This window comes from Biomphalaria glabrata, chromosome 11 (genome assembly GCF_947242115.1).
Source record: "Biomphalaria glabrata chromosome 11, xgBioGlab47.1, whole genome shotgun sequence".
Taxonomy (NCBI): Eukaryota; Metazoa; Mollusca; class Gastropoda; family Planorbidae; genus Biomphalaria; species Biomphalaria glabrata.
The window spans coordinates 16,363,218-16,371,994 of record NC_074721.1 but is presented as its reverse complement, the minus strand read 5'-3'; positions in this window follow the sequence as shown (position 1 = coordinate 16,371,994).

The following is an 8,777-nucleotide window of genomic DNA, read 5'->3' as shown; positions in this document are numbered from 1 at the left end:
TGTATGAAAGAAATCATTTTTAGTGAAACTATCAGCTCTGGTGCCATAACGCAGTATAGCATTGTGTTTCAGCTGTAAGGAGAACAACTAAAATATATTTAAATTTAAAAAAAACAACAACAAAGCTTTTCTAAGGGAAAGAACCACAAAATCACTGCCTTATATCTCAATACTGCAGTAATAAGTTCCATTTTTGCAATTTACAATTTTGTTAAAAATTATCACTAACTAAATAACAATTAAAAATTTCCAATTCATTAAAAAATGAGAAGTTAGAGAAAAAAAAACGAAATAAGGGAAATAAATCCAATTACGCAGCCACACCCAGGGCCGGTTTTAGCCCACTGCAACCTATGCGGCCGCAGTGTGCCCCGCTATTTCAAAGGCCCGTGCAAATAGTAGGTGTAAATTATTAAATTAAAACATTATAACTGAAATTATGAAATCTCTTGAACAATAGACAAGTTTTCATATTGGGGTGCTAATCCTACGCGCAATAATAAAGAAAAACGTCATTGTCAGCTTTCATTTAGTACAAATGTATTTCAAAGTCGAATCTATTTTCTAAAATCTTAATTTTGACATTATGCTTATCCCTACCCAGAAAGGGCCCCGCGAAATCAGTTTCGCGTAGGGCTTCGCAATCGTTAGGACCGGCCCTGGCCACATCTCTCAATAAGTGGCATTTATTTCCATTTTCCCCCCATTAAACAAAATCATTAATTCATCATCATAATCATCATCATTCCTTTGGGTTCCTCATGGAACAAAGGGCCTCGACAAAAAACACGCCACTCTCCACGGTCTCTTGCTAGTTTTTTTATGATTTCCCAGCTCTTTCCGGTCCTATTGGCTTTTTCGTATACTGCGTCGCCATGTTCGTTTTGGTCTTCCTCTGCGTCTTGTTCCCCGGGGGGGGGGGGGTTCCACTCTAAGGCCTGCCTAGCTCTGCTGCTGGTATCTTTTCTAAGGGTGTGACCAATCCATCTCCACTTCCTCTCTAAGATATTTTTCTGTCCACTCATCTCCCACAGTTTGGTGTTTTCTACTTTGTCATACCAGTGTATTTTTAGGATATTTCTCAGGCATCTGTTGATGAAGGTCTTTACTTTTTTGTTGTTGCTTCAGTTGTTCTCCATGTTTCAGAAAAAAATCATTAATTACCTATAATTAAATAACTATTAGTTTAAAGATTTGTTTGATTGATGATTTACACAAGCCTATTTGAAAGAAGGATGATTAATTCAAAAAAATTGGCCCTCCGAAGATATAAGGAGATCTGGTACACCTTCAACACTTCAACGTATTTCCTCCCAGAAATAAGGAGACTGGACTTGCAGAATTTAAAAGACTGCGCAGCCATAGAGCATGAATGAGTGTGTGTTAAACAGGTGACTTGAAGGTTGTGAGAAAGACCACTTGGCGTAGGAAGACAAAAGTGGCACTTTGATCCTCTGATCACGTGACATTTTCTTCCTACGCTTTCTCTATTTGTTTACACTTGAGATCTCGCAAAGGCGAAGTTGTTCAACCTCGTGTAAATACAAGATGATGCACTCTGGTTATGTGAGCACGTTGTCGTTCTTTAAACATTCAGCACAGGAAGAGATTTAATAGATGGAGAGATAGAACAATCATTTTTTTAATCATGTATAGTAAGTACTAGCAGTACACACCGGCTACGCCCGTTGATTTGTTCCAAGGTTTTATATTGGAACTCTCTTTTTTTTTATTTTTTAAAAAAAGGGACACATTTTAAGAATTTTTACCTAACATAACTTTTGACCCGTGAATAAGTGTTATAGTGATATTTCACGTCCCCTGTCTTTAATCTTAATGCAAGCAATGTACGGTATTGTCAGGTGGGTTTTGTCCTCGCGCTCATCTAGGGTATGATGTACTCCGCCGGGCTCTCCACCTGAGCAGTGTTTAGTAACTTTATGCCGGGGTTATAATTTAGCCTTGGCTCGTCTGCCTGGGCACCCTTAACAGTCTAGTAATCAATTTATGCAATAAATATCTAGGAACGAATAAACCAAATATTAACGTATACTAGTGAATAACAATATTACATATAACAACAAAGGTTTAATGAGTTAATGATATATATGATATTGTGAGGCATATGTTATGAATAAATATCAATAGCAATTACAGATTACATTCAAAGGACTATAGCACACCTTAATCTCAGTGCCATAGTCAATCTGGCCTCAACCCCATCCCAACGCCACGGGCATTAGTCAACTACCAAGCCTACAACTCAGACTTGACTCCAGCAGAGTCCCAAGCCTGCGTCCCTAGATAAGAAAAATACACACTCCTTTGATACCGCCATTCTCACGATTATAAAAGAAACTACTTTAGATCTACGACATGTAGAAGATAGTAAAATAAACTAACTTACCCAATACTGGGGAAGAACACCACACAGATAACTCCATCTCAAGGCACACCAAGAGAACACAAAGAGACTCATCTCAAGGCACAACAAGAGAACAATGACACCAATATAGCGTATCCTTAGGAACAGAACTAATAAAACCTTATGGTGCTCAAACGAAAATACCCTACAAGATGCGCACGACAGACATCGCATAAATTTGTTCATACCATCAGTTTAATTCTTGGAGGAGAGAGAAAGAGAGAGAGAGAGAAAGAGAGAGAGAGAGAGATTTTCTCCACCTATCTTGTCCTCGTGATTCATTGACAACAAATAGATTGTGTCCGTCTTTGTAATGAGCTCACCAGAACTTGGAGGTAAAATTAGGCAGCAGATGTGAATATTTCTTTACTTTAAGCACAAGACTTGATATAGAATCTATTAGATTCAATTTGGTATCGAGAAATCTGGACATAAGATTGTGATCCCGCAAAGTCAGATGCGGCCCCCACCAGATCCGCCCATGGAGATGGAATATTCAAGCCATGAATTTGTGTATACGCTGTATGAGTCACTTTAATTTTAAACCTTCAAAAAATATATTCCCACTTCTGCTAAATATTTTACTGCTATCATTAATTCGATTTTTTTTTCGATTGTTTTGTACAGCGCAAATCAGTTTCAATCTCAAATAAAGTGTAGGGGAGGGGTGTTTAGGGTGTTACCCTGCTGCCTTTAGAAAAGAAACAAAATAAGTAAATAATTAACTATTTCTGCAAAAGTTGGGATTCGATTTCAAATCCCTTAATCTGCAGGCTATTATAAAATCTTACCTCCTCTGAAGTTTTTCTCTTTTTTATGTAAAAAAAACAACTGTTTACATATTTAATTAATAAAATAAAAGTGTTCGCTTTCAGAAAACAAAAAGTAACCGTTGCTTTGGAACATTGCAAGATTTAAAATATGATATCGAATTTTGAATAGCGTTTCTTGTCTCTGTGATCTGAACGGGACGTGTGGACGGACGGACAGAAAGACTTACGAAAACTAAATGCGGATTTTACCCTTTTGGGGGCCGCTAAAAAACACTTGAATATATTTTGTATGCTTCTGTTGTATTGTCATTATGTGAGAAAAGAGCCCTTATAAACACAACAAATTTCCATATGGATCAATAAAGCAGTCTTAGTCTTAATCTTTCCTTGTAAATCACCCGTGATACTTCGGTCATAAGAGGATCTAAAAAGATGTTTGTTTTTTAGAACACCTTGAAAGGAACTACAGAATGAGAAAGAGTAGAGTCAAGTTGGTCTATGACAGGTTGAGTAATCCAATGACAGTCAGACTCTTCGTGTTGCCAATGAAGTAATTGATAGTTTTATTTAATACCCTTATTAAAATCTCACACTGCTAAGAACCCTAGTTGAATCAGCTAGATCATTTTGTCCAGTGTTTTGCAAAGAGTCGTATCAATATGATGACGACTTTGTAGATTTCTCAGTGCATGCAATTCTCATCTTCAGAAATATTCCAGGGTTCAGAGCGTAATTGAGCAATTCTCGAGAGATTTGGGCAATACAGTAAAAACCCCACGAGACTATACGAGAGAAAGATGTCAAGTACACAAGGAACGACACACTGTTCCTTGGAGTGCTGAACGTTTGAAAGTAAAAGACTGACAATCATCTAGTGTTCTCGTTCTTGAACTCAACGTCTAGATTTAAGTACACGCTGAAATTCCGCCCATGTCTTATGTTATAAATGAAAGAAATAGTGAATAACTACGTCCTACCTGTACCCATGGACTAATATAGTTGTGCTTAACGCGCCGATCATTGATTTTCTTGTCTGATTTTCTTGACTGAATTTCTTGACTGATTTTCTTGACTGATTTTCTTGACTGATTTTCTTGACTGATTCAGGCAACTAATTTCTTGCTCTAGTTGCACTTAGGAGAGAAGAAGCACTTGTACGAATAAGAACTGTGTCTCTGTGTGTCTCTGTGTGTCTCTATGTGTATTTGTGTCTCTCTCTGAGTCTTCATTTCTTAGGTTGTGTTTTTATATTAATTTTTACTAGTAGACCGGCGCCGTAGCATGCGCCGATATTTTGCAGGGCCGGCCTTAGGCCAATGCAACCTATGCGAACGCAGTGGGCCCCGCACTTTTATAGGACCCGCACTTTCATAGGACCCGCTTTCATAGGACCCGCGCTAATTCAAGGTGTATAAATTATTAAATTAAACCATTTTATAACTTAAAACAGATTTCCCGCGCCCTCCTGTCGATTTACCAGGAGCTCCTGGAAATCTCCCGAAATTGCAAAATATACGAAAAAGTCCTTAAAATATACGGAAATATATAGACAAAATTGTCATTTTGGGTGTCGCCAACCATATGCGCGATAAATAAAAACGGCATTATGCGTTAGCCGTAATTGTGTAATCTGGTGAAAGAAGCTTCTCGCGCCTCAAACTGATGAAGGATTACTTGAGGTCAACAATTCTCTAAGATAGATTTAAACATTTGGTAATTCTTGCTATTTAGCGTGATCTATGTAGGAAACAGAATTATTATAATATACTGTATGATTTTGCTACACTCATCGCTCGTAAAGTAATTCTGTACGTAGTAAAGAATGAATAAAATGCATAGACGAATTTATTTTCAAATACAAACACTTAAATTTCACTTATTATCCGCATCCCTACCCAAACTTGGCCCCGCGAAATCCTTTTCGCCTAGGGCCCCGCAATAGTTAAGTCGGGCCCTGCTATTAAGTGACGGGTGAATATTTACATTAGATTACTTGTTCTCTTTCCATGACTTTTTGTCACAATGGTTAAGTCCGGCGCTGCTATTTAGTGTTTGTAAAATGTTTGTTTTTAAAATGTTTTACACGTTTCGGATGTTCCTTCAGAGTTGACGAGGGGGGATGGAAGTGGGCAGGGTTTGAACCCGAAACTATCGATAAATTCAAATGACAATCCAGCACGTAAACCGCACGACCAGGCAGCCACCTGTAGTAACGGGTGAATGCTACTTGTTCTCTTCCCTCTTGTTTTTTCGTGGGGTAACTCTATCCGCAGAAATAAAAGAGTGATCTATTCTTTACTTTTTCTTCTCGTCTAAACTCTTGAGCCATGAAGAGAATTATATTTATATATATATATATATATAGATAGATATAGATAGATACCCATTTGACTCCTGCCTCCCAGAATTCGATTCCCCAGCAAACCTCTCGTCATTCCATGCACCAGAGGGACTCATAGGTCTGACATAGTGTATAGCATCTGTTCTAAGCGACTGAAACTCTTTCTCACGTTTTCAGAGGGAATTCCCGCACTTGACTCAAACGTTTCTTTGCATGCAAGAAGTCTTGTATCAATGAATAGACATTCATCAACATGTTAATACAAAGCTCACCGGACAGACTCATGACGATAAAGAAATATGACTAGAAAACAAAATAGTATGAGAAATGGTAGACAACCTTCATCTCCATAATGTAGGAGGAATCCAGATGGAAGAATCCCTAGAGACATCCTATACTCTGAGCTTGCAGAGGGAGTCAGACCCAAGGGCCGCCCAAGACTAACCTACAGAGATGTCTGCAAGCGAGACATGAGAACTACGGGCATCGACCAAAGCATGTGGGAGGAGATAGCCCATGACCGGACAGGATGGAGACAGACTGTACGTGCTGGGACGAACTTCGCGGAGTGCAAAAGAAACGTAGCTGCATCAGTCAAGAGAAGGGTAAAGAAAGCTGCCCTGTTAACTAGACCTAGGACAGATGAATATACATGAACGAACTGTGGCAAACTCTGCCGCTCCAGAATTGGCTTGATCAGTCACTCCAGATTCTGCCCAAAGCCAGTGACTCATCTGGGCGCATCCATTGTCTTCCTAGAAAGAAGGAGCCATATATATATATATATATATATATATATATATATATATATATATATATATTGTTACGTATTTCTGAATTTTCTGGCTAGATGTATTAGTTGGCACACAAATAAAAACACTGCAAAGAACTTGACGACTCAACTTTCAGTTTCATATAACTTTAATGACTATTAACCTAACAATTTGTCAATGTAACATGTAGCGTAGAAGACTGTACAATATCTGTCAGTTTACAGTTAGCTATACTTCGTTGCAATTCATCTCTTCACTTCGTTGCAATTCATCTCTTGTCAACTTGCATCGAGCCGTATTCCACAGAACAGACCAACGACACACTTCTCAGTGTCGCTCCAGGTCTCCTAAAGCTGAACCAAGTCGCACTCAAGTCTACCGAATCAGAGCCGCACACGTCTTACATCGACTGTATCGACTGTAACGGCTCAAGTCCACTGTAGTTCGCTGTATAGACTTTAACGACAGTAGTCCACTCCAGTTAACTCTACCCTAGTTAACTTGCATCGAGTCGTACACATTTCTTTTCCACAGAGCCGCACACGTCTTACATAGTCTGTATCGACTGTAACGGCTCACTCACGACTCCATACGACTGACTTTCACATTAACTCTCTGGCTTATAAAGAGTCCCTAATCGCTTGTCCAAAGTTGCACAAACACTCCTAGTATCCTCTGGAATAACATGTCAGGAAACGTCACACCCTGTCTTTATTTATACATGTAGATTCCAGAAAACACTCGCTGCAGTGTCATCAAGTCGGGGTCACACGTAGTGACCTTTATCTGTCACTGTTCATTAGTAACTGTCCCCCTACTTAGATCTGTTCGTCCCCTGGAACAACACGTGTGGACACGTCACATCCTGTCTTTGTTTGTACATGTAGATTCCAGGGAACACTAGCTGCTGTGTCATCTCGCCGGGGTCATACGTTGACCTCTACCTATCACTGTTCATTTGTAACACTATATATGCTAGCCGGATATGACTCACGGCCGCCGACCCCAGTTTGGGTACTACTGATCAACTTGATTGAATTCAGGTCTATGTCAAATATTGAGAATGTTCCCTTCACGTCTTTGTACATTTTGCCACAAAAATAAAGTAGAGTGTGAAAATGGGTTTAGCAGACATATTGATATCAATTCTAAAATATAGTGAAAACGAAATTACCCGATCTGTTAATCTGTTATGTTTTCAAATTGTTTAAAGGGAAAAAAAGTTTGTTATTTTTAGTTTTTTAATTTTTAGGGCCTTTTGGTTGTGGGTGGGTAATTAAACAAAGCTACAATTTCAGCCATGATCTAAGGGAACATTTATGCCAAGTTTATCAAGATTGGTCAAACGGTTTTGGTTTCTACATATTTACATACTCCTAACATTGTGCTATATATATATATATAAATTGTTACTTTGATTCTACAAAGCTTAAAAAGTGCACAAATATATTAACATATATTGGTTTAGAAAATGTACATCAATCTGTATAACCACACACATACAATTTCTGCTATTTATAGATTAGCCTCAACTATAGGATAAGCTGCAATACTAATATACTTTGTCCTTTTATTTTCGAATAGATAATTCCCATCACGCCTTATTATTTTGATTTTTTAAGATTTATAGAAACACTTTTCACATTTTAAATGTATATCACATTTTTTGTGTGTGATTAGGATCTTAAGCTTTTTATTGTAAGTCTCGTGAAATCAACCAAAGAAAGAAAAACAGGACAGACTGACAGGAGTTTAAGAAGCTTAAGTTTCTTTTTTTTTTTTTTAGAAATTGACTTAAAACTATTGAGCAGGAATTTGAAGCAAAGTACTACATCTCAGGCGCCAAAAAACATTAGCAACCCCCCCTCCTCCCTCCTCCCATCATCCGACTAGCTAAACAACATCAGACCGGAAGTCTGCTAAACAATGTTTAGGTTAGTAACATTAAAGGTCTCTACACATCCAGCGTAAACCAAGGTGGGAGTTTCATACTTCACTTGCACAGAGACAGACAGACAGAAAGACAGACAGACAGGGACATAGAGACATGTATTAACCCTCTTAGATACGGTACAAGAGACATGGACGGTGCTGTTAACATTTTCCTGATCTGTATCTGTATCTTAGTCGAGACATTTTAATAAAAGTAGAAAGACTAAAATTAAAAGCAGAAAAATTGGTTATTACTTGTATAAAATAACACAGAAACAACATCCACCTGAGCCCCAGATAAACACAGGACTCAAAACCACTTCAAATGTACGTTGATGGTTACATATATGCTAATGAGTTACGCACAGGGGAATTTATGAACGGAGATGTTGAGCAGACGTACGCAAGTCCATAAATCACGTGTAAATAGAGTGATCTGCTCATGATTTATTTTTTTCCGGAACTACGTTGGATAGAGAACAATTACAAAGTTGTCAATGAAGAAACTAGGTCACATTACCATTTTATTTTGG